This window comes from Lissotriton vulgaris, chromosome 9 (genome assembly GCF_964263255.1).
Source record: "Lissotriton vulgaris chromosome 9, aLisVul1.2, whole genome shotgun sequence".
In the NCBI taxonomy this organism is placed as follows: domain Eukaryota; kingdom Metazoa; phylum Chordata; class Amphibia; order Caudata; family Salamandridae; genus Lissotriton; species Lissotriton vulgaris.
In genome coordinates, this window is record NC_141697.1 from 540,939,395 (window position 1) to 540,962,544 (window position 23,150).

The 23,150-nt window shown below is 43.6% G+C and overlaps 12 non-coding genes across 12 annotated transcripts; all 12 read right to left on the reverse strand.

The window, feature by feature from the left end:
• Positions 1-2,421: 2,421 nt before the first annotated feature.
• Positions 2,422-2,493, reverse strand: TRNAG-CCC (transfer RNA glycine (anticodon CCC)). Its single transcript has one exon. It is a non-coding gene; the product is annotated as a tRNA-Gly (tRNA).
• Positions 2,494-4,022: 1,529 nt separating this feature from the next.
• On the reverse strand, positions 4,023-4,094 carry TRNAG-UCC (transfer RNA glycine (anticodon UCC)). The gene has a single exon. It is a non-coding gene; the product is annotated as a tRNA-Gly (tRNA).
• Positions 4,095-5,607: 1,513 nt separating this feature from the next.
• On the reverse strand, positions 5,608-5,679 carry TRNAG-CCC (transfer RNA glycine (anticodon CCC)). Its single transcript has one exon. It is a non-coding gene; the product is annotated as a tRNA-Gly (tRNA).
• A 1,529-nt stretch (positions 5,680-7,208) lies between these two features.
• TRNAG-UCC (transfer RNA glycine (anticodon UCC)) lies at positions 7,209-7,280 on the reverse strand. The gene has a single exon. It is a non-coding gene; the product is annotated as a tRNA-Gly (tRNA).
• Positions 7,281-8,793: 1,513 nt separating this feature from the next.
• TRNAG-CCC (transfer RNA glycine (anticodon CCC)) lies at positions 8,794-8,865 on the reverse strand. The gene has a single exon. It is a non-coding gene; the product is annotated as a tRNA-Gly (tRNA).
• Positions 8,866-10,394: 1,529 nt separating this feature from the next.
• Positions 10,395-10,466, reverse strand: TRNAG-UCC (transfer RNA glycine (anticodon UCC)). The gene has a single exon. It is a non-coding gene; the product is annotated as a tRNA-Gly (tRNA).
• A 1,513-nt stretch (positions 10,467-11,979) lies between these two features.
• TRNAG-CCC (transfer RNA glycine (anticodon CCC)) lies at positions 11,980-12,051 on the reverse strand. Its single transcript has one exon. It is a non-coding gene; the product is annotated as a tRNA-Gly (tRNA).
• A 1,529-nt stretch (positions 12,052-13,580) lies between these two features.
• Positions 13,581-13,652, reverse strand: TRNAG-UCC (transfer RNA glycine (anticodon UCC)). Its single transcript has one exon. It is a non-coding gene; the product is annotated as a tRNA-Gly (tRNA).
• Positions 13,653-15,200: 1,548 nt separating this feature from the next.
• TRNAG-UCC (transfer RNA glycine (anticodon UCC)) lies at positions 15,201-15,272 on the reverse strand. Its single transcript has one exon. It is a non-coding gene; the product is annotated as a tRNA-Gly (tRNA).
• A 1,535-nt stretch (positions 15,273-16,807) lies between these two features.
• Positions 16,808-16,879, reverse strand: TRNAG-UCC (transfer RNA glycine (anticodon UCC)). Its single transcript has one exon. It is a non-coding gene; the product is annotated as a tRNA-Gly (tRNA).
• A 1,512-nt stretch (positions 16,880-18,391) lies between these two features.
• Positions 18,392-18,463, reverse strand: TRNAG-CCC (transfer RNA glycine (anticodon CCC)). The gene has a single exon. It is a non-coding gene; the product is annotated as a tRNA-Gly (tRNA).
• Positions 18,464-19,997: 1,534 nt separating this feature from the next.
• On the reverse strand, positions 19,998-20,069 carry TRNAG-UCC (transfer RNA glycine (anticodon UCC)). The gene has a single exon. It is a non-coding gene; the product is annotated as a tRNA-Gly (tRNA).
• Positions 20,070-23,150: the final 3,081 nt, after the last annotated feature.

Sequence of the window (23,150 nt, forward strand, 5' to 3'; positions counted from 1 at the left end):
CATTTGCCTAAGTATATCGCAAGGCATGCTGGGTGCAGAAAATCTTTATCTTCCCCTCTCACAATCAGTCACAACTGAAAGTCCAGACCCTCTTAGGCACTAGCCGTTTCAGGCCTTTAACAAGACAACAGCTCTCCGACGCTCTCTGTCTCTCTCTCTCTCTGTGATCCTAGTGCTTGCATGCTCAGTATTTGGCTTTTCCTGGGAGCCAGAGATCTACCCGGTGAGGGCTTGCCGGTATAAGGCTTTAGAGCGTTTGGGAGCGTTCGGTACATGAGAGGACGTTGGACTGGAAGCTATGCAAATTTGAAGCATCCAAACTTCCTGCTGCAGTCGGAGGCTCTTTCCATGGACATCTGCCTTTTGGATTCCTCTAAACTTGCCCTCTGATGAAACATTTTGTGAGCTGCAGTTACCTCCGACGGCTACAAGGTGGTGCTACATTCAGGTGAGGGCACAAGTATGCACAAAATGTTGGGGACTTTTGCCAGATTTATTGCTGGACCTTGCATATTTTTTTCAGAGGCTAAATATTGCCTAGGAAATGCTTTTTAACATAGAGATGCTGGAGTTAAAATGTCTGGTCGGGCCTCAGCCCTTTCATTGTCTGCCCACTGTAACATATTTTTTTACCAGTACATGTGAGTGGTGACTCTGCCTTATGAAACTTATCATATATTAGGACAATGAATATAGCAGAAGGGGCGATCGAAATGCTTGCCTACATATTTGTTTATTTTTTATATAATGGCTGATTAACCTCTTAATTATATTACCATTTTGTGAAATGTTGCTTTAAAATATATCCTGCTTGCAGAATATATAAGTATTTGTACTGCGTTGGCTGGGAATCGAACCCGGGTCAACTGCTTGGAAGGCAGCTATGCTCACCACTATACCACCAACGCCCTCTGATCTTTGTGCTCTCGGTTCTAAACATTAGGACCCTGAGTTCAATGACTATCATGCACCAGCTTCAATGGTGCATTTGGTTTAGATACCAACATGAAAAGCAATAGAAAGTTTTTGTAGAGGGTAAGGAACTGGGATTAAAACCAAGGACAAAGCTGTGCAGAAGAGAAGAATGGAAAGCAGCAATACAAATAATAGATATGAACACATAGAGGCAGCATGGGAAGCAAAGCAGGGAAGAGAAATAGAGAACATTCCATGAAATGCCCAGGAGATAGATAAGAGCAGAACAAAAAAGGGAAGAATGAAATTCAAAGCCTCCACATAAAAGTGTTTGAAGGTCCCACCAGTCATTCATGCTTATTATTGTGTGCCTTTACTTTCAAAGTACAGTGTGGAGCTTTTGACGATCCCTCTCTTGTATTTCAGCAGACACAGATAGTTGAGAAGTCTTTTCTCACATAGCTGGCACAAGCTTGCGCTTTTCCTTGCTGGTAGCGTGGAAATGACAGCTTGGTCCTTGGAAGTAAAATCAAGCAAAATTAGCAGAGGATGGTTTCGATCCATCGACCTCTGGGTTATGGGCCCAGCACGCTTCCGCTGCGCCACTCTGCTCCGTTGTGAAAGTGTTCTTTTTATGCAGATAAGGAGCATTAGGCAGAGTAGCATGGGATTGGTCTGGCTCTCACCTCATTTGCATAAGTATATCCCAAGGCATGCTGGGTGCAGAAAAACTTCATCTTCCCCTCTCACAATCAGTCATAACTGAAAGTCAGACACTCTTAGGCACTAGCCGTTTCAGGCCTTTATCAAGACAGTAGCTCTTGAACCATCTCTCTCTCGCTCTGTGATCCTAGCACTAGCATGCTCAGGATTTGGCTTTACCTTGGAGCCAGAGATATACCCGGTGAGGGCTTGCCCGGTGTGAGGCTTTTGAGCGTTTGGGAGCGTTGTGGACGTTGGACAGGAAACTATGCGAATATGAAGCCTCCAACATTCCTGCTTCAGTGAGTGGTTCTTTCCATGGACATCTGACTCTTAAATTCCTCTCAACTTGCCTTCTGATAAAACATTTTGTGAGCAGCAGTTTCCTTCGACAGCTACAAGGTGGCGCTACATTCAGGTGAGAGCACAAGTATGCACAAAATGTTAGGGACTTTTGCCAGATTTATCGGTGGATCTTGCATATTTTTTTCAGAGGCTAGATATTGCCTAGAAATGCTTTTTAACATAGAGATGCTGGAGTTACAATGTCTGGTCGGGCCTCAGCCCTTCCATTGTTTGCCCACTGTAACAAATTTATTACCAGCACATGTGTGTTGTGACTCTGCTTTATGAAACTTATCATATATTAGGACAATGTATGTAGCAGAAGGTGCGATTGAGATGTTTGCCCACGTATTTGTTTATTTTTTTATATATGGCTGATTAATCTGTTCGTGAAATTTCCATTTTGTGACATGTTGCATTACAATATATCCTGCTTGCAGAATATATAAGTATTTTCAGTGCGTTGGCCGGGAATCGAACCCGGGTCAACTGCTTGGGAAGCAGCTATGCTCACCACTATACCACCAACGCCCTCTGATGTGTTAGCTCTCGGTTCTAAATATTACGTTGCAGAAATCAATGACTATCTTGCACCAGCTTCAATGGTGCATTTGGTTTAGATACCAACATGAGAAGCAGTAGAACGTTTTTTGCAGAGGGTAAGGAACTGGGGATTGAAACCAAGGACAAAGTTGTGCAGAAGAGAAGAAATGAAAAGCAACAGTACAAATAGTAGAAATGAGCATATATAGGCAGCATGGGAAGCAAAGCAGGGAAGAGAAAGAGAACATTCCATGAAATGCCCAGGAGATAGATAAGAGCAGAACAAAAAGGGAAGAATGAAATTCAAAGCATGCCCAGAAAGTTGTGTGAAGCTCCCACCAGTCATTTATGGTTATAATTGTGTGTCTTTACTTTCAAAGTACAGGGTTGTACCTTTCACGATCACTCTTGTATTACACAGACACGAATAGTTGAGAAGTCTTTTCTCACATAGCTGGTACAAGCTTGCACTTTTCCTTTCTGGCTATGTGGAAATGACAGCTTGGTCCTTGGAAGGAAAATCAAGCAAAATTAGCAGAGGATGGTTTCGATCCATCGACCTCTGGGTTATGGGCCCAGCACGCTTCCGCTGCGCCACTCTGCTCCTTTGTGAAAGTGTTCTGTTTATGCAGATGAGGAGGCATTCAGAGAAGTGACGTGGGATTGGTCGGGCTCTCACCTCATTTGCCTAAGTATATCGCAAGGCATGCTGGGTGCAGAAAATCTTTATCTTCCCCTCTCACAATCAGTCACAACTGAAAGCTCAGACCCTCTTATTCACTAGCCGTTTCAGGCCTTTAACAAGACAACAGCTCTCCGACGCTCTCTGTCTCTCTCTCTCTCTGTGATCCTAGTGCTTGCATGCTCAGTATTTGGCTTTACCTGGGAGCCAGAGATCTACCCGGTGAGGGCTTGCTGGTATAAGGCTTTAGAGCGTTTGGGAGCGTTCGGTACATGAGAGGACGTTGGACTGGAAGCTATGCAAATTTGAAGCATCCAAACTTCCTGCTGCAGTCGGAGGCTCTTTCCATGGACATCTGCCTTTTGGATTCCTCTAAACTTGCCCTCTGATGAAACATTTTGTGAGCTGCAGTTACCTCCGACGGCTACAAGGTGGTGCTACATTCAGGTGAGGGCACAAGTATGCACAAAATGTTGGGGACTTTTGCCAGATTTATTGCTGGATCTTGCATATTTTTTTCAGAGGCTAAATATTGCCTAGGAAATGCTTTTTAACATAGAGATGCTGGAGTTAAAATGTCTGGTTGGGCCTCAGCCCTTTCATTGTCTGCCCACTGTAACATATTTTTTTACCAGTACATGTGAGTGGTGACTCTGCTTTATGAAACTTATCATATATTAGGACAATGAATATAGCAGAAGGGGCGATCGAAATGCTTGCCTACATATTTGTTTATTTTTTATATAATGGCTGATTAACCTCTTAATTATATTACCATTTTGTGAAATGTTGCTTTAAAATATATCCTGCTTGCAGAATATATAAGTATTTGTACTGCGTTGGCCGGGAATCGAACCCGGGTCAACTGCTTGGAAGGCAGCTATGCTCACCACTATACCACCAACGCCCTCTGATCTTTGCGCTCTCGGTTCTAAACATTAGGACCCTGAGTTCAATGACTATCATGCACCAGCTTCAATGGTGCATTTGGTTTAGATACCAACATGAAAAGCAATAGAAAGTTTTTGTAGAGGGTAAGGAACTGGGATTGAAACCAAGGACAAAGCTGTGCAGAAGAGAAGAATGGAAAGCAGCAATACAAATAATAGATATGAACACATAGAGGCAGCATGGGAAGCAAAGCAGGGAAGAGAAATAGAGAACATTCCATGAAATGCCCAGGAGATAGATAAGAGCAGAACAAAAAAGGGAAGAATGAAATTCAAAGCCTCCACATAAAAGTGTTTGAAGGTCCCACCAGTCATTCATGCTTATTATTGTGTGCCTTTACTTTCAAAGTACAGTGTGGAGCCTTTGACGATCCCTCTCTTGTATTTCAGCAGACACAGATAGTTGAGAAGTCTTTTCTCACATAGCTGGCACAAGCTTGCGCTTTTCCTTGCTGGTAGCGTGGAAATGACAGCTTGGTCCTTGGAAGTAAAATCAAGCAAAATTAGCAGAGGATGGTTTCGATCCATCGACCTCTGGGTTATGGGCCCAGCACGCTTCCGCTGCGCCACTCTGCTCCGTTGTGAAAGTGTTCTTTTTATGCAGATAAGGAGCATTAGGCAGAGTAGCATGGGATTGGTCTGGCTCTCACCTCATTTGCATAAGTATATCCCAAGGCATGCTGGGTGCAGAAAAACTTCATCTTCCCCTCTCACAATCAGTCATAACTGAAAGTCAGACACTCTTAGGCACTAGCCGTTTCAGGCCTTTATCAAGACAGTAGCTCTTGAACCATCTCTCTCTCGCTCTGTGATCCTAGCACTAGCATGCTCAGGATTTGGCTTTACCTTGGAGCCAGAGATATACCCGGTGAGGGCTTGCCCGGTGTGAGGCTTTTGAGCGTTTGGGAGCGTTGTGGACGTTGGACAGGAAACTATGCGAATATGAAGCCTCCAACATTCCTGCTTCAGTGAGTGGTTCTTTCCATGGACATCTGACTCTTGGATTCCTCTCAACTTGCCTTCTGATAAAACATTTTGTGAGCAGCAGTTTCCTTCGACAGCTACAAGGTGGCGCTACATTCAGGTGAGAGCACAAGTATGCACAAAATGTTAGGGACTTTTGCCAGATTTATCGGTGGATCTTGCATATTTTTTTCAGAGGCTAGATATTGCCTAGAAATGCTTTTTAACATAGAGATGCTGGAGTTACAATGTCTGGTCGGGCCTCAGCCCTTCCATTGTTTGCCCACTGTAACAAATTTATTACCAGCACATGTGTGTTGTGACTCTGCTTTATGAAACTTATCATATATTAGGACAATGTATGTAGCAGAAGGTGCGATTGAGATGTTTGCCCACGTATTTGTTTATTTTTTTATATATGGCTGATTAATCTGTTCGTGAAATTTCCATTTTGTGACATGTTGCATTACAATATATCCTGCTTGCAGAATATATAAGTATTTTCAGTGCGTTGGCCGGGAATCGAACCCGGGTCAACTGCTTGGGAAGCAGCTATGCTCACCACTATACCACCAACGCCCTCTGATGTGTTAGCTCTCGGTTCTAAATATTACGTTGCAGAAATCAATGACTATCTTGCACCAGCTTCAATGGTGCATTTGGTTTAGATACCAACATGAGAAGCAGTAGAACGTTTTTTGCAGAGGGTAAGGAACTGGGGATTGAAACCAAGGACAAAGTTGTGCAGAAGAGAAGAAATGAAAAGCAACAGTACAAATAGTAGAAATGAGCATATATAGGCAGCATGGGAAGCAAAGCAGGGAAGAGAAAGAGAACATTCCATGAAATGCCCAGGAGATAGATAAGAGCAGAACAAAAAGGGAAGAATGAAATTCAAAGCATGCCCAGAAAGTTGTGTGAAGCTCCCACCAGTCATTTATGGTTATAATTGTGTGTCTTTACTTTCAAAGTACAGGGTTGTACCTTTCACGATCACTCTTGTATTACACAGACACGAATAGTTGAGAAGTCTTTTCTCACATAGCTGGTACAAGCTTGCACTTTTCCTTTCTGGCTATGTGGAAATGACAGCTTGGTCCTTGGAAGGAAAATCAAGCAAAATTAGCAGAGGATGGTTTCGATCCATCGACCTCTGGGTTATGGGCCCAGCACGCTTCCGCTGCGCCACTCTGCTCCTTTGTGAAAGTGTTCTGTTTATGCAGATGAGGAGGCATTCAGAGAAGTGACGTGGGATTGGTCGGGCTCTCACCTCATTTGCCTAAGTATATCGCAAGGCATGCTGGGTGCAGAAAATCTTTATCTTCCCCTCTCACAATCAGTCACAACTGAAAGTCCAGACCCTCTTATTCACTAGCCGTTTCAGGCCTTTAACAAGACAACAGCTCTCCGACGCTCTCTGTCTCTCTCTCTCTCTGTGATCCTAGTGCTTGCATGCTCAGTATTTGGCTTTACCTGGGAGCCAGAGATCTACCCGGTGAGGGCTTGCCGGTATAAGGCTTTAGAGCGTTTGGGAGCGTTCGGTACATGAGAGGACGTTGGACTGGAAGCTATGCAAATTTGAAGCATCCAAACTTCCTGCTGCAGTCGGAGGCTCTTTCCATGGACATCTGCCTTTTGGATTCCTCTAAACTTGCCCTCTGATGAAACATTTTGTGAGCTGCAGTTACCTCCGACGGCTACAAGGTGGTGCTACATTCAGGTGAGGGCACAAGTATGCACAAAATGTTGGGGACTTTTGCCAGATTTATTGCTGGATCTTGCATATTTTTTTCAGAGGCTAAATATTGCCTAGGAAATGCTTTTTAACATAGAGATGCTGGAGTTAAAATGTCTGGTTGGGCCTCAGCCCTTTCATTGTCTGCCCACTGTAACATATTTTTTTACCAGTACATGTGAGTGGTGACTCTGCTTTATGAAACTTATCATATATTAGGACAATGAATATAGCAGAAGGGGCGATCGAAATGCTTGCCTACATATTTGTTTATTTTTTATATAATGGCTGATTAACCTCTTAATTATATTACCATTTTGTGAAATGTTGCTTTAAAATATATCCTGCTTGCAGAATATATAAGTATTTGTACTGCGTTGGCCGGGAATCGAACCCGGGTCAACTGCTTGGAAGGCAGCTATGCTCACCACTATACCACCAACGCCCTCTGATCTTTGCGCTCTCGGTTCTAAACATTAGGACCCTGAGTTCAATGACTATCATGCACCAGCTTCAATGGTGCATTTGGTTTAGATACCAACATGAAAAGCAATAGAAAGTTTTTGTAGAGGGTAAGGAACTGGGATTGAAACCAAGGACAAAGCTGTGCAGAAGAGAAGAATGGAAAGCAGCAATACAAATAATAGATATGAACACATAGAGGCAGCATGGGAAGCAAAGCAGGGAAGAGAAATAGAGAACATTCCATGAAATGCCCAGGAGATAGATAAGAGCAGAACAAAAAAGGGAAGAATGAAATTCAAAGCCTCCACATAAAAGTGTTTGAAGGTCCCACCAGTCATTCATGCTTATTATTGTGTGCCTTTACTTTCAAAGTACAGTGTGGAGCCTTTGACGATCCCTCTCTTGTATTTCAGCAGACACAGATAGTTGAGAAGTCTTTTCTCACATAGCTGGCACAAGCTTGCGCTTTTCCTTGCTGGTAGCGTGGAAATGACAGCTTGGTCCTTGGAAGTAAAATCAAGCAAAATTAGCAGAGGATGGTTTCGATCCATCGACCTCTGGGTTATGGGCCCAGCACGCTTCCGCTGCGCCACTCTGCTCCGTTGTGAAAGTGTTCTTTTTATGCAGATAAGGAGCATTAGGCAGAGTAGCATGGGATTGGTCTGGCTCTCACCTCATTTGCATAAGTATATCCCAAGGCATGCTGGGTGCAGAAAAACTTCATCTTCCCCTCTCACAATCAGTCATAACTGAAAGTCAGACACTCTTAGGCACTAGCCGTTTCAGGCCTTTATCAAGACAGTAGCTCTTGAACCATCTCTCTCTCGCTCTGTGATCCTAGCACTAGCATGCTCAGGATTTGGCTTTACCTTGGAGCCAGAGATATACCCGGTGAGGGCTTGCCCGGTGTGAGGCTTTTGAGCGTTTGGGAGCGTTGTGGACGTTGGACAGGAAACTATGCGAATATGAAGCCTCCAACATTCCTGCTTCAGTGAGTGGTTCTTTCCATGGACATCTGACTCTTGGATTCCTCTCAACTTGCCTTCTGATAAAACATTTTGTGAGCAGCAGTTTCCTTCGACAGCTACAAGGTGGCGCTACATTCAGGTGAGAGCACAAGTATGCACAAAATGTTAGGGACTTTTGCCAGATTTATCGGTGGATCTTGCATATTTTTTTCAGAGGCTAGATATTGCCTAGAAATGCTTTTTAACATAGAGATGCTGGAGTTACAATGTCTGGTCGGGCCTCAGCCCTTCCATTGTTTGCCCACTGTAACAAATTTATTACCAGCACATGTGTGTTGTGACTCTGCTTTATGAAACTTATCATATATTAGGACAATGTATGTAGCAGAAGGTGCGATTGAGATGTTTGCCCACGTATTTGTTTATTTTTTTATATATGGCTGATTAATCTGTTCGTGAAATTTTTATTTTGTGACATGTTGCATTACAATATATCCTGCTTGCAGAATATATAAGTATTTTCAGTGCGTTGGCCGGGAATCGAACCCGGGTCAACTGCTTGGGAAGCAGCTATGCTCACCACTATACCACCAGCGCCCTCTGATGTGTTAGCTCTCGGTTCTAAATATTACGTTGCAGAAATCAATGACTATCTTGCACCAGCTTCAATGGTGCATTTGGTTTAGATACCAACATGAGAAGCAGTAGAACGTTTTTTGCAGAGGGTAAGGAACTGGGGATTGAAACCAAGGACAAAGTTGTGCAGAAGAGAAGAAATGAAAAGCAACAGTACAAATAGTAGAAATGAGCATATATAGGCAGCATGGGAAGCAAAGCAGGGAAGAGAAAGAGAACATTCCATGAAATGCCCAGGAGATAGATAAGAGCAGAACAAAAAGGGAAGAATGAAATTCAAAGCATGCCCAGAAAGTTGTGTGAAGCTCCCACCAGTCATTTATGGTTATAATTGTGTGTCTTTACTTTCAAAGTACAGGGTTGTACCTTTCACGATCACTCTTGTATTACACAGACACGAATAGTTGAGAAGTCTTTTCTCACATAGCTGGTACAAGCTTGCACTTTTCCTTTCTGGCTATGTGGAAATGACAGCTTGGTCCTTGGAAGGAAAATCAAGCAAAATTAGCAGAGGATGGTTTCGATCCATCGACCTCTGGGTTATGGGCCCAGCACGCTTCCGCTGCGCCACTCTGCTCCTTTGTGAAAGTGTTCTGTTTATGCAGATGAGGAGGCATTCAGAGAAGTGACGTGGGATTGGTCGGGCTCTCACCTCATTTGCCTAAGTATATCGCAAGGCATGCTGGGTGCAGAAAATCTTTATCTTCCCCTCTCACAATCAGTCACAACTGAAAGTCCAGACCCTCTTATTCACTAGCCGTTTCAGGCCTTTAACAAGACAACAGCTCTCCGACGCTCTCTGTCTCTCTCTCTCTCTGTGATCCTAGTGCTTGCATGCTCAGTATTTGGCTTTACCTGGGAGCCAGAGATCTACCCGGTGAGGGCTTGCCGGTATAAGGCTTTAGAGCGTTTGGGAGCGTTCGGTACATGAGAGGACGTTGGACTGGAAGCTATGCAAATTTGAAGCATCCAAACTTCCTGCTGCAGTCGGAGGCTCTTTCCATGGACATCTGCCTTTTGGATTCCTCTAAACTTGCCCTCTGATGAAACATTTTGTGAGCTGCAGTTACCTCCGACGGCTACAAGGTGGTGCTACATTCAGGTGAGGGCACAAGTATGCACAAAATGTTGGGGACTTTTGCCAGATTTATTGCTGGATCTTGCATATTTTTTTCAGAGGCTAAATATTGCCTAGGAAATGCTTTTTAACATAGAGATGCTGGAGTTAAAATGTCTGGTTGGGCCTCAGCCCTTTCATTGTCTGCCCACTGTAACATATTTTTTTACCAGTACATGTGAGTGGTGACTCTGCTTTATGAAACTTATCATATATTAGGACAATGAATATAGCAGAAGGGGCGATCGAAATGCTTGCCTACATATTTGTTTATTTTTTATATAATGGCTGATTAACCTCTTAATTATATTACCATTTTGTGAAATGTTGCTTTAAAATATATCCTGCTTGCAGAATATATAAGTATTTGTACTGCGTTGGCCGGGATTCGAACCCGGGTCAACTGCTTGGAAGGCAGCTATGCTCACCACTATACCACCAACGCCCTCTGATCTTTGCGCTCTCGGTTCTAAACATTAGGACCCTGAGTTCAATGACTATCATGCACCAGCTTCAATGGTGCATTTGGTTTAGATACCAACATGAAAAGCAATAGAAAGTTTTTGTAGAGGGTAAGGAACTGGGATTGAAACCAAGGACAAAGCTGTGCAGAAGAGAAGAATGGAAAGCAGCAATACAAATAATAGATATGAACACATAGAGGCAGCATGGGAAGCAAAGCAGGGAAGAGAAATAGAGAACATTCCATGAAATGCCCAGGAGATAGATAAGAGCAGAACAAAAAAGGGAAGAATGAAATTCAAAGCCTCCACATAAAAGTGTTTGAAGGTCCCACCAGTCATTCATGCTTATTATTGTGTGCCTTTACTTTCAAAGTACAGTGTGGAGCCTTTGACGATCCCTCTCTTGTATTTCAGCAGACACAGATAGTTGAGAAGTCTTTTCTCACATAGCTGGCACAAGCTTGCGCTTTTCCTTGCTGGTAGCGTGGAAATGACAGCTTGGTCCTTGGAAGTAAAATCAAGCAAAATTAGCAGAGGATGGTTTCGATCCATCGACCTCTGGGTTATGGGCCCAGCACGCTTCCGCTGCGCCACTCTGCTCCGTTGTGAAAGTGTTCTTTTTATGCAGATAAGGAGCATTAGGCAGAGTAGCATGGGATTGGTCTGGCTCTCACCTCATTTGCATAAGTATATCCCAAGGCATGCTGGGTGCAGAAAAACTTCATCTTCCCCTCTCACAATCAGTCATAACTGAAAGTCAGACACTCTTAGGCACTAGCCGTTTCAGGCCTTTATCAAGACAGTAGCTCTTGAACCATCTCTCTCTCGCTCTGTGATCCTAGCACTAGCATGCTCAGGATTTGGCTTTACCTTGGAGCCAGAGATATACCCGGTGAGGGCTTGCCCGGTGTGAGGCTTTTGAGCGTTTGGGAGCGTTGTGGACGTTGGACAGGAAACTATGTGAATATGAAGCCTCCAACATTCCTGCTTCAGTGAGTGGTTCTTTCCATGGACATCTGACTCTTGGATTCCTCTCAACTTGCCTTCTGATAAAACATTTTGTGAGCAGCAGTTTCCTTCGACAGCTACAAGGTGGCGCTACATTCAGGTGAGAGCACAAGTATGCACAAAATGTTAGGGACTTTTGCCAGATTTATCGGTGGATCTTGCATATTTTTTTCAGAGGCTAGATATTGCCTAGAAATGCTTTTTAACATAGAGATGCTGGAGTTACAATGTCTGGTCGGGCCTCAGCCCTTCCATTGTTTGCCCACTGTAACAAATTTATTACCAGCACATGTGTGTTGTGACTCTGCTTTATGAAACTTATCATATATTAGGACAATGTATGTAGCAGAAGGTGCGATTGAGATGTTTGCCCACGTATTTGTTTATTTTTTTATATATGGCTGATTAATCTGTTCGTGAAATTTCCATTTTGTGACATGTTGCATTACAATATATCCTGCTTGCAGAATATATAAGTATTTTCAGTGCGTTGGCCGGGAATCGAACCCGGGTCAACTGCTTGGGAAGCAGCTATGCTCACCACTATACCACCAACGCCCTCTGATGTGTTAGCTCTCGGTTCTAAATATTACGTTGCAGAAATCAATGACTATCTTGCACCAGCTTCAATGGTGCATTTGGTTTAGATACCAACATGAGAAGCAGTAGAACGTTTTTTGCAGAGGGTAAGGAACTGGGGATTGAAACCAAGGACAAAGTTGTGCAGAAGAGAAGAAATGAAAAGCAACAGTACAAATAGTAGAAATGAGCATATATAGGCAGCATGGGAAGCAAAGCAGGGAAGAGAAAGAGAACATTCCATGAAATGCCCAGGAGATAGATAAGAGCAGAACAAAAAGGGAAGAATGAAATTCAAAGCATGCCCAGAAAGTTGTGTGAAGCTCCCACCAGTCATTTATGGTTATAATTGTGTGTCTTTACTTTCAAAGTACAGGGTTGTACCTTTCACGATCACTCTTGTATTACACAGACACGAATAGTTGAGAAGTCTTTTCTCACATAGCTGGTACAAGCTTGCACTTTTCCTTTCTGGCTATGTGGAAATGACAGCTTGGTCCTTGGAAGGAAAATCAAGCAAAATTAGCAGAGGATGGTTTCGATCCATCGACCTCTGGGTTATGGGCCCAGCACGCTTCCGCTGCGCCACTCTGCTCCTTTGTGAAAGTGTTCTGTTTATGCAGATGAGGAGGCATTCAGAGAAGTGACGTGGGATTGGTCGGGCTCTCACCTCATTTGCCTAAGTATATCGCAAGGCATGCTGGGTGCAGAAAATCTTTATCTTCCCCTCTCACAATCAGTCACAACTGAAAGTCCAGACCCTCTTATTCACTAGCCGTTTCAGGCCTTTAACAAGACAACAGCTCTCCGACGCTCTCTGTCTCTCTCTCTCTCTGTGATCCTAGTGCTTGCATGCTCAGTATTTGGCTTTACCTGGGAGCCAGAGATCTACCCGGTGAGGGCTTGCCGGTATAAGGCTTTAGAGCGTTTGGGAGCGTTCGGTACATGAGAGGACGTTGGACTGGAAGCTATGCAAATTTGAAGCATCCAAACTTCCTGCTGCAGTCGGAGGCTCTTTCCATGGACATCTGCCTTTTGGATTCCTCTAAACTTGCCCTCTGATGAAACATTTTGTGAGCTGCAGTTACCTCCGACGGCTACAAGGTGGTGCTACATTCAGGTGAGGGCACAAGTATGCACAAAATGTTGGGGACTTTTGCCAGATTTATTGCTGGATCTTGCATATTTTTTTCAGAGGCTAAATATTGCCTAGGAAATGCTTTTTAACATAGAGATGCTGGAGTTAAAATGTCTGGTCGGGCCTCAGCCCTTTCATTGTCTGCCCACTGTAACATATTTTTTTACCAGTACATGTGAGTGGTGACTCTGCTTTATGAAACTTATCATATATTAGGACAATGAATATAGCAGAAGGGGCGATCGAAATGCTTGCCTACATATTTGTTTATTTTTTATATAATGGCTGATTAACCTCTTAATTATATTACCATTTTGTGAAATGTTGCTTTAAAATATATCCTGCTTGCAGAATATATAAGTATTTGTACTGCGTTGGCCGGGAATCGAACCCGGGTCAACTGCTTGGAAGGCAGCTATGCTCACCACTATACCACCAACGCCCTCTGATCTTTGCGCTCTCGGTTCTAAACATTAGGACCCTGAGTTCAATGACTATCATGCACCAGCTTCAATGGTGCATTTGGTTTAGATACCAACATGAAAAGCAATAGAAAGTTTTTGTAGAGGGTAAGGAACTGGGATTGAAACCAAGGACAAAGCTGTGCAGAAGAGAAGAATGGAAAGCAGCAATACAAATAATAGATATGAACACATAGAGGCAGCATGGGAAGCAAAGCAGGGAAGAGAAATAGAGAACATTCCATGAAATGCCCAGGAGATAGATAAGAGCAGAACAAAAAAGGGAAGAATGAAATTCAAAGCCTCCACATAAAAGTGTTTGAAGGTCCCACCAGTCATTCATGCTTATTATTGTGTGCCTTTACTTTCAAAGTACAGTGTGGAGCTTTTGACGATCCCTCTCTTGTATTTCAGCAGACACAGATAGTTGAGAAGTCTTTTCTCACATAGCTGGCACAAGCTTGCGCTTTTCCTTGCTGGTAGCGTGGAAATGACAGCTTGGTCCTTGGAAGTAAAATCAAGCAAAATTAGCAGAGGATAGTTTCGATCCATCGACCTCTGGGTTATGGGCCCAGCACACTTCCGCTGCGCCACTTTGCTCCGTTGTGAAAGTGTTCTTTTTATGCAGATAAGGAGCATTAGGCAGAGTAGCATGGGATTGGTCTGGCTCTCACCTCATTTGCATAAGTATATCCCAAGGCATGCTGGGTGCAGAAAAACTTCATCTTCCCCTCTCACAATCAGTCATAACTGAAAGTCAGACACTCTTAGGCACTAGCCGTTTCAGGCCTTTATCAAGACAGTAGCTCTTGAACCATCTCTCTCTCGCTCTGTGATCCTAGCACTAGCATGCTCAGGATGTGGCTTTACCTTGGAGCCAGAGATATACCCGGTGAGGGCTTGCCCGGTGTGAGGCTTTTGAGCGTTTTCCCGGTGTGAGGCTTTTGAGCGTTTGGGAGCGTTCGGGACGTGAGTGGACGTTGGACAGGAAACTATGCGAATATGAAGCCTCCAACATTCCTGCTTCAGTGAGTGGTTCTTTCCATGGACATCTGACTCTTGGATTCCTCTCAACTTGCCTTCTGATAAAACATTTTGTGAGCAGCAGTTTCCTTCGACAGCTACAAGGTGGCGCTACATTCAGGTGAGAGCACAAGTATGCACAAAATGTTAGGGACTTTTGCCAGATTTATCGGTGGATCTTGCATATTTTTTCAGAGGCTAGATATTGCCTAGAAATGCTTTTTAACATAGAGATGCTGGAGTTACAATGTCTGGTCGGGCCTCAGCCCTTCCATTGTTTGCCCACTGTAACAAATTTATTACCAGCACATGTGTGTTGTGACTCTGCTTTATGAAACTTATCATATATTAGGACAATGTATGTAGCAGAAGGTGCGATTGAGATGTTTTCCCACGTATTTGTTTATTTTTTTATATATGGCTGATTAATCTGTTCGTGAAATTTCCATTTTGTGACATGTTGCATTACAATATATCCTGCTTGCAGAATATATAAGTATTTTCAGTGCGTTGGCCGGGAATCGAACCCGGGTCAACTGCTTGGAAAGCAGCTATGCTCACCACTATACCACCAACGCCCTCTGATGTGTTAGCTCTCGGTTCTAAATATTACGTTGCAGAAATCAATGACTATCTTGCACCAGCTTCAATGGTGCATTTGGTTTAGATACCAACATGAGAAGCAGTAGAACGTTTTTTGCAGAGGGTAAGGAACTGGGGATTGAAACCAAGGACAAAGTTGTGCAGAAGAGAAGAAATGAAAAGCAACAGTACAAATAGTAGAAATGAGCATATATAGGCAGCATGGGAAGCAAAGCAGGGAAGAGAAAGAGAACATTCCATGAAATGCCCAGGAGATAGATAAGAGCAGAACAAAAAGGGAAGAATGAAATTCAAAGCATGCCCAGAAAGTTGTGTGAAGCTCCCACCAGTCAGTCATTTATGGTTATAATTGTGTGTCTTTACTTTCAAAGTACAGGGTTGTACCTTTCACGATCACTCTTGTATTACACAGACACGAATAGTTGAGAAGTCTTTTCTCACATAGCTGGCACAAGCTTGCACTTTTCCTTTCTGGCTATGTGGAAATGACAGCTTGGTCCTTGGAAGGAAAATCAAGCAAAATTAGCAGAGGATGGTTTCGATCCATCGACCTCTGGGTTATGGGCCCAGCACGCTTCCGCTGCGCCACTCTGCTCCTTTGTGAAAGTGTTCTCTTTATGCAGATGAGGAGGCATTCAGAGAAGTGACGTGGGATTGGTCGGGCTCTCACCTCATTTGCCTAAGTATATCGCAAGGCATGCTGGGTGCAGAAAATCTTTATCTTCCCCTCTCACAATCAGTCACAACTGAAAGTCCAGACCCTCTTAGGCACTAGCCGTTTCAGGCCTTTAACAAGACAACAGCTCTCCGACGCTCTCTGTCTCTCTCTCTCTCTCTGTGATCCTAGTGCTTGCATGCTCAGTATTTGGCTTTACCTGGGAGCCAGAGATCTACCCGGTGAGGGCTTGCCGGGTATAAGGCTTTAGAGCGTTTGGGAGCATTCGGTACATGAGAGGACGTTGGACTGGAAGCTATGCAAATTTGAAGCATCCAAACTTCCTGCTGCAGTCGGAGGCTCTTTCCATGGACATCTGCCTTTTGGATTCCTTTAAACTTGCCCTCTGATGAAACATTTTGTGAGCTGCAGTTACCTCCGACGGCTACAAGGTGGTGCTACATTCAGGTGAGGGCACAAGTATGCACAAAATGTTGGGGACTTTTGCCAGATTTATTGCTGGATCTTGCATACTTTTTTCAGAGGCTAAATATTGCCTAGGAAATGCTTTTTAACATAGAGATGCTGGAGTTAAAATGTCTGGTCAGGCCTCAGCCCTTTCATTGTCTGCCACTGTAACATATTTTTTTACCAGTACATGTGAGTGGTGACTCTGCTTTATGAAACTTATCATATATTAGGACAATGAATATAGCAGAAGGGTCGATCGAAATGCTTGCCTACATATTTGTTTATTTTTTATATAATGGCTGATTAACCTCTTAATTATATTACCATTTTGTGAAATGTTGCTTTAAAATATATCCTGCTTGCAGAATATATAAGTATTTGTACTGCATTGGCCGGGAATCGAACCCGGGTCAACTGCTTGGAAGGCAGCTATGCTCACCACTATACCACCAACGCCCTCTGATCTTTGCGCTCTCGGTTCTAAACATTAGGACCCTGAGTTCAATGACTATCATGCACCAGCTTCAATGGTGCATTTGGTTTAGATACCAACATGAAAAGCAATAGAAAGTTTTTGTAGAGGGTAAGGAACTGGGATTGAAACCAAGGACAAAGCTGTGCAGAAGAGAAGAATGGAAAGCAGCAATACAAATAATAGATATGAACACATAGAGGCAGCATGGGAAGCAAAGCAGGGAAGAGAAATAGAGAACATTCCATGAAATGCCCAGGAGATAGATAAGAGCAGAACAAAAAAGGGAAGAATGAAATTCAAAGCCTCCACATAAAAGTGTTTGAAGGTCCCACCAGTCATTCATGCTTATTATTGTGTGCCTTTACTTTCAAAGTACAGTGTGGAGCTTTTGACGATCCCTCTCTTGTATTTCAGCAGACACAGATAGTTGAGAAGTCTTTTCTCACATAGCTGACACAAGCTTGCGCTTTTCCTTGCTGGTAGCGTGGAAATGACAGCTTGGTCCTTGGAAGTAAAATCAAGCAAAATTAGCAGAGGATGGTTTCGATCCATCGACCTCTGGGTTATGGGCCCAGCACGCTTCCGCTGCGCCACTTTGCTCTGTTGTGAAAGTGTTCTTTTTATGCAGATAAGGAGCATTAGGCAGAGTAGCATGGGATTGGTCTGGCTCTCACCTCATTTGCATAAGTATATCCCAAGGCATGCTGGGTGCAGAAAAACTTCATCTTCCCCTCTCACAATCAGTCATAACTGAAAGTCAGACACTCTTAGGCACTAGCCGTTTCAGGCCTTTATCAAGACAGTAGCTCTTGAACCATCTCTCTCTCGCTCTGTGATCCTAGCACTAGCATGCTCAGGATTTGGCTTTACCTTGGAGCCAGAGATATACCCGGTGAGGGCTTGCCCGGTGTGAGGCTTTTGAGCGTTTGGGAGCGTTGTGGACGTTGGACAGGAAACTATGCGAATATGAAGCCTCCAACATTCCTGCTTCAGTGAGTGGTTCTTTCCATGGACATCTGACTCTTGGATTCCTCTCAACTTGCCTTCTGATAAAACATTTTGTGAGCAGCAGTTTCCTTCGACAGCTACAAGGTGGCGCTACATTCAGGTGAGAGCACAAGTATGCACAAAATGTTAGGGACTTTTGCCAGATTTATCGGTGGATCTTGCATATTTTTTCAGAGGCTAGATATTGCCTAGAAATGCTTTTTAACATAGAGATGCTGGAGTTACAATGTCTGGTCGGGCCTCAGCCCTTCCATTGTTTGCCCACTGTAACAAATTTATTACCAGCACATGTGTGTTGTGACTCTGCTTTATGAAACTTATCATATATTAGGACAATGTATGTAGCAGAAGGTGCGATTGAGATGTTTGCCCACGTATTTGTTTATTTTTTTATATATGGCTGATTAATCTGTTCGTGAAATTTCCATTTTGTGACATGTTGCATTACAATATATCCTGCTTGCAGAATATATAAGTATTTTCAGTGCGTTGGCCGGGAATCGAACCCGGGTCAACTGCTTGGGAAGCAGCTATGCTCACCACTATACCACCAACGCCCTCTGATGTGTTAGCTCTCGGTTCTAAATATTACGTTGCAGAAATCAATGACTATCTTGCACCAGCTTCAATGGTGCATTTGGTTTAGATACCAACATGAGAAGCAGTAGAACGTTTTTTGCAGAGGGTAAGGAACTGGGGATTGAAACCAAGGACAAAGTTGTGCAGAAGAGAAGAAATGAAAAGCAACAGTACAAATAGTAGAAATGAGCATATATAGGCAGCATGGGAAGCAAAGCAGGGAAGAGAAAGAGAACATTCCATGAAATGCCCAGGAGATAGATAAGAGCAGAACAAAAAGGGAAGAATGAAATTCAAAGCATGCCCAGAAAGTTGTGTGAAGCTCCCATCAGTCAGTCATTTATGGTTATAATTGTGTGTCTTTACTTTCAAAGTACAGGGTTGTACCTTTCACGATCACTCTTGTATTACACAGACACGAATAGTTGAGAAGTCTTTTCTCACATAGCTGGCACAAGCTTGCACTTTTCCTTTCTGGCTATGTGGAAATGACAGCTTGGTCCTTGGAAGGAAAATCAAGCAAAATTAGCAGAGGATGGTTTCGATCCATCGACCTCTGGGTTATGGGCCCAGCACGCTTCCGCTGCGCCACTCTGCTCCTTTGTGAAAGTGTTCTCTTTATGCAGATGAGGAGGCATTCAGAGAAGTGACGTGGGATTGGTCGGGCTCTCACCTCATTTGCCTAAGTATATCGCAAGGCATGCTGGGTGCAGAAAATCTTTATCTTCCCCTCTCACAATCAGTCACAACTGAAAGTCCAGACCCTCTTAGGCACTAGCCGTTTCAGGCCTTTAACAAGACAACAGCTCTCCGACGCTCTCTGTCTCTCTCTCTCTCTGTGATCCTAGTGCTTGCATGCTCAGTATTTGGCTTTACCTGGGAGCCAGAGATCTACCCGGTGAGGGCTTGCCGGGTATAAGGCTTTAGAGCGTTTGGGAGCATTCGGTACATGAGAGGACGTTGGACTGGAAGCTATGCAAATTTGAAGCATCCAAACTTCCTGCTGCAGTCGGAGGCTCTTTCCATGGACATCTGCCTTTTGGATTCCTCTAAACTTGCCCTCTGATGAAACATTTTGTGAGCTGCAGTTACCTCCGACGGCTACAAGGTGGTGCTACATTCAGGTGAGGGCACAAGTATGCACAAAATGTTGGGGACTTTTGCCAGATTTATTGCTGGATCTTGCATATTTTTTTCAGAGGCTAAATATTGCCTAGGAAATGCTTTTTAACATAGAGATGCTGGAGTTAAAATGTCTGGTCGGGCCTCAGCCCTTTCATTGTCTGCCCACTGTAACATATTTTTTTACCAGTACATGTGAGTGGTGACTCTGCTTTATGAAACTTATCATATATTAGGACAATGAATATAGCAGAAGGGGCGATCGAAATGCTTGCCTACATATTTGTTTATTTTTTATATAATGGCTGATTAACCTCTTAATTATATTACCATTTTGTGAAATGTTGCTTTAAAATATATCCTGCTTGCAGAATATATAAGTATTTGTACTGCGTTGGCCGGGAATCGAACCCGGGTCAACTGCTTGGAAGGCAGCTATGCTCACCACTATACCACCAACGCCCTCTGATCTTTGCGCTCTCGGTTCTAAACATTAGGACCCTGAGTTCAATGACTATCATGCACCAGCTTCAATGGTGCATTTGGTTTAGATACCAACATGAACAGCAATAGAAAGTTTTTGTAGAGGGTAAGGAACTGGGATTGAAACCAAGGACAAAGCTGTGCAGAAGAGAAGAATGGAAAGCAGCAATACAAATAATAGATATGAACACATAGAGGCAGCATGGGAAGCAAAGCAGGGAAGAGAAATAGAGAACATTCCATGAAATGCCCAGGAGATAGATAAGAGCAGAACAAAAAAGGGAAGAATGAAATTCAAAGCCTCCACATAAAAGTGTTTGAAGGTCCCACCAGTCATTCATGCTTATTATTGTGTGCCTTTACTTTCAAAGTACAGTGTGGAGCTTTTGACGATCCCTCTCTTGTATTTCAGCAGACACAGATAGTTGAGAAGTCTTTTCTCACATAGCTGGCACAAGCTTGCGCTTTTCCTTGCTGGTAGCGTGGAAATGACAGCTTGGTCCTTGGAAGTAAAATCAAGCAAAATTAGCAGAGGATGGTTTCGATCCATCGACCTCTGGGTTATGGGCCCAGCACGCTTCCGCTGCGCCACTCTGCTCCGTTGTGAAAGTGTTCTTTTTATGCAGATAAGGAGCATTAGGCAGAGTAGCATGGGATTGGTCTGGCTCTCACCTCATTTGCATAAGTATATCCCAAGGCATGCTGGGTGCAGAAAAACTTCATCTTCCCCTCTCACAATCAGTCATAACTGAAAGTCAGACACTCTTAGGCACTAGCCGTTTCAGGCCTTTATCAAGACAGTAGCTCTTGAACCATCTCTCTCTCGCTCTGTGATCCTAGCACTAGCATGCTCAGGATTTGGCTTTACCTTGGAGCCAGAGATATACCCGGTGAGGGCTTGCCCGGTGTGAGGCTTTTGAGCGTTTGGGAGCGTTCGGGACGTGAGTGGACGTTGGACAGGAAACTATGCGAATATGAAGCCTCCAACATTCCTGCTTCAGTGAGTGGTTCTTTCCATGGACATCTGACTCTTGGATTCCTCTCAACTTGCCTTCTGATAAAACATTTTGTGAGCAGCAGTTTCCTTCGACAGCTACAAGGTGGCGCTACATTCAGGTGAGAGCACAAGTATGCACAAAATGTTAGGGACTTTTGCCAGATTTATCGGTGGATCTTGCATATTTTTTCAGAGGCTAGATATTGCCTAGAAATGCTTTTTAACATAGAGATGCTGGAGTTACAATGTCTGGTCGGGCCTCAGCCCTTCCATTGTTTGCCCACTGTAACAAATTTATTACCAGCACATGTGTGTTGTGACTCTGCTTTATGAAACTTATCATATATTAGGACAATGTATGTAGCAGAAGGTGCGATTGAGATGTTTGCCCACGTATTTGTTTATTTTTTTATATATGGCTGATTAATCTGTTCGTGAAATTTCCATTTCGTGACATGTTGCATTACAATATATCCTGCTTGCAGAATATATAAGTATTTTCAGCGCGTTGGCCGGGAATCGAACCCGGGTCAACTGCTTGGGAAGCATCTATGCTCACCACTATACCACCAACGCCCTCTGATGTGTTAGCTCTCGGTTCTAAATATTACGTTGCAGAAATCAATGACTATCTTGCACCAGCTTCAATGGTGCATTTGGTTTAGATACCAACATGAGAAGCAGTAGAACGTTTTTTGCAGAGGGTAAGGAACTGGGGATTGAAACCAAGGACAAAGTTGTGCAGAAGAGAAGAAATGAAAAGCAACAGTACAAATAGTAGAAATGAGCATATATAGGCAGCATGGGAAGCAAAGCAGGGAAGAGAAAGAGAACATTCCATGAAATGCCCAGGAGATAGATAAGAGCAGAACAAAAAGGGAAGAATGAAATTCAAAGCATGCCCAGAAAGTTGTGTGAAGCTCCCACCAGTCATTTATGGTTATAATTGTGTGTCTTTACTTTCAAAGTACAGGGTTGTACCTTTCACGATCACTCTTGTATTACACAGACACGAATAGTTGAGAAGTCTTTTCTCACATAGCTGGTACAAGCTTGCACTTTTCCTTTCTGGCTATGTGGAAATGACAGCTTGGTCCTTGGAAGGAAAATCAAGCAAAATTAGCAGAGGATGGTTTCGATCCATCGACCTCTGGGTTATGGGCCCAGCACGCTTCCGCTGCGCCACTCTGCTCCTTTGTGAAAGTGTTCTGTTTATGCAGATGAGGAGGCATTCAGAGAAGTGACGTGGGATTGGTCGGGCTCTCACCTCATTTGCCTAAGTATATCGCAAGGCATGCTGGGTGCAGAAAATCTTTATCTTCCCCTCTCACAATCAGTCACAACTGAAAGTCCAGACCCTCTTATTCACTAGCCGTTTCAGGCCTTTAACAAGACAACAGCTCTCCGACGCTCTCTGTCTCTCTCTCTCTCTGTGATCCTAGTGCTTGCATGCTCAGTATTTGGCTTTACCTGGGAGCCAGAGATCTACCCGGTGAGGGCTTGCCGGTATAAGGCTTTAGAGCGTTTGGGAGCGTTCGGTACATGAGAGGACGTTGGACTGGAAGCTATGCAAATTTGAAGCATCCAAACTTCCTGCTGCAGTCGGAGGCTCTTTCCATGGACATCTGCCTTTTGGATTCCTCTAAACTTGCCCTCTGATGAAACATTTTGTGAGCTGCAGTTACCTCCGACGGCTACAAGGTGGTGCTACATTCAGGTGAGGGCACAAGTATGCACAAAATGTTGGGGACTTTTGCCAGATTTATTGCTGGATCTTGCATATTTTTTTCAGAGGCTAAATATTGCCTAGGAAATGCTTTTTAACATAGAGATGCTGGAGTTAAAATGTCTGGTTGGGCCTCAGCCCTTTCATTGTCTGCCCACTGTAACATATTTTTTTACCAGTACATGTGAGTGGTGACTCTGCTTTATGAAACTTATCATATATTAGGACAATGAATATAGCAGAAGGGGCGATCGAAATGCTTGCCTACATATTTGTTTATTTTTTATATAATGGCTGATTAACCTCTTAATTATATTACCATTTTGTGAAATGTTGC